The sequence below is a fragment of the Galeopterus variegatus genome, unplaced genomic scaffold (genome assembly GCF_000696425.1).
Source record: "Galeopterus variegatus unplaced genomic scaffold, G_variegatus-3.0.2 Scaffold8425, whole genome shotgun sequence".
Classification (NCBI taxonomy): Eukaryota; Metazoa; Chordata; class Mammalia; order Dermoptera; family Cynocephalidae; genus Galeopterus; species Galeopterus variegatus.
This window is the reverse complement of record NW_007734536.1, coordinates 68,773-71,060: the sequence shown is the minus strand read 5'-3', so window position 1 is coordinate 71,060 and position 2,288 is coordinate 68,773. Positions and strand designations below refer to the sequence as shown.

General features: G+C 43.6%; 1 protein-coding gene across 1 annotated transcript in view; it reads left to right on the top strand.

Annotated features, from left to right (window-relative positions):
- Positions 1 to 2,288, top strand: part of MERTK (MER proto-oncogene, tyrosine kinase) — a gene marked incomplete at its 5' end in the record, with an annotated part of 61,424 nt that overhangs the window by 17,618 nt on the left and 41,518 nt on the right. The gene's annotated exons all lie outside the window — the stretch shown is intronic.

Here is a 2,288-nt window from a genome sequence, read left to right as displayed (position 1 = left end):
AGAGCTTAGCAGTCCAGCAATTCATAGCCTCTTAAAAATTTCAGGGAACTGTTTTCTGAAAAAGCTTGTCAAAGAACAATGCCAATCTCATAGAGGATGGTAAGAGATAAGCAGATTGCAAAGGAGAGGACTGAGCAAGCAAGCTGGCTGCCCTGGCACTGCTCTGTAGGAGCCAAAATTAGACACAAGACTCAGTGGACCAGAGCAAGGCAGTTTGTCACTCAGGACAGCACAGCACAGAGCAGAACCTCAGCCTGGTGGCACAGATTCCCTGCCCTCAAGTCCCGTGGGTCAATGTGAGGGGCTCAGATGGTGGGTTGTGCAGCTGAGGGCCCCAGGGCCAAGGGCTCGACACCTTGCATGACGAGCAGCGAACAAGCCCAGCTTCTGTTCAGGTGCATCATAGTCATGCTGTGATGACCTTGACCTACTCTGTTGCCTATGTGACCAGTCCCAGAATGGCTCAGAGTCAGGGTATGGTTAGGTCTTGTATTTTGGCGCAAAGATATGCAAAGGTGCTTGGGGCCGTAGCAGACTGCCTCTCCCAGCAAAGGTGGTACTTGATCTGGGCTTGTGTATTAGTCAGGGTCTCCAAAGAAACAGAACTAATAGAACACATATGCATAAAGATTTATTATGAGTGAGAAAGCTTCTGAGATGTTGCATGATGGTTACACAGTGTATACCTGTGTAAAAGTTCTTTGAGCTGGGCACGTAAGATCAGTGGACTTTATGTGCTTTATGTACTAGGGTACTTCAAGGAGTTCATGGACAGATTTGTATTGTCTTTTAATTCTATTTTTCCGTGGACTCTTTGAAGTACCCTCACATTTTACATTAAAAAAAAATTATAGGCATTAGAGAACCCTGGCATTTAGTAGGTGCTTCATAAATATTTGTTGCTGATGTTCTATTTGCCAAGAATGTCTTCTTAATTTTGTTCATTTGGTAGATCCGTTCTCATCTGTCAATAATCTCATTTAATAATAAACTGCCTTTAATTATATATATATATATTTTAAAAAGATTTATTATGAGGGATTGGCTTACACAGTTATGGAGGCTAAGTTCCATAATTTGCCATCTACAAGCTAGAGACTCAGGAAAGCCACTGGTGTGATTCAGTCCGAGTCTGAAGGCCTGAGAACTGGGGGAGCAGTGGTGTAGATCTCAGTCCACAGGTAGGAGAAGACTAATGTCTCAGCTCAAGCAGTCAGGCAGGAGAAAATGGGAAAATTCCTTCTTTTTCCACTTTTTGTTCTATTCAGAATTAGATGAGGCCTATCGCACTGAGGAAGGCGATCTGTTTTAGTGAGTCCACTGATCCAAGTGCTAATCTCATCCAGAAACATCCTCACAGACACACTCAGAAATAATGTTTAGGGGCACCTCTGTGACCTGCTCAAGTTGACACATAAAATTAACAGTCACAGCTTGGAATCATTTTAACAGATGAAGATGGAAGAGTTTCAGGTGGGAAAGATACCATGAGCGAAGTCATAACGTGCCAACTTTAAGGGGATCCTGATCATTTGAAAGCCTGGAACATGAATCCTTTTGTGAGAGATGAAGCTGGATTGGGAAATCTTGACACCAGTATGCAGGACCCTAAAAGTTAGGCCATGGCAGATAGAATTGGGTACATAGCAAGGGAGCCAATGAAAAGTTTGAGCCCAGGAATATACTTGAGACATATATTATGAAGATGGCTCATATTATTCTTCTCTTATGAACAATAAAATTGAGTTTATTGGTCTTAGTAACCTTCAAATCTGCCTTCTTTCCACCAGAGCTGACCAACTCTGGTCTACAAAGACTGGCCAGGTAACTCAGCAGCCGGCTCCTGCCACTCTCTAGGGAGGTTTTCTTGTCCACTGAGAATGTATATCATAATGTCAACAGTGTTTATTTTGAACATGAGTATGTGCTTGGAACTGGATGGCAATGCATCGATATGTCCGATAGCTCCTGCCTTATCACCTAAGGCTGGCACAATCCTCTTTAGTTCAGTAAGGATTCTCTAGTGTAAGAATTAGTTTCATTTCACGATAGCAAACAAAAGGCAAAGGGGATCTGTGTGTGAAGCAGTGACTGCCTCCCTAGGTACAAGCCGTGCTCTTCCAAAGGCTTTGTTAGGTGTGACTCTAATCAAACCCAGAGGGACATGTGCTTTTGATTTCTGTGAAGTGTAAAGATCGCTGCTACGCTAGGAACTCTGGACTGAAGACAGAGGTAAGGAGGCAGCTGAGTGATGACTCCTGAGTGTGGCTGGGTGAGCAGCTTCCAGA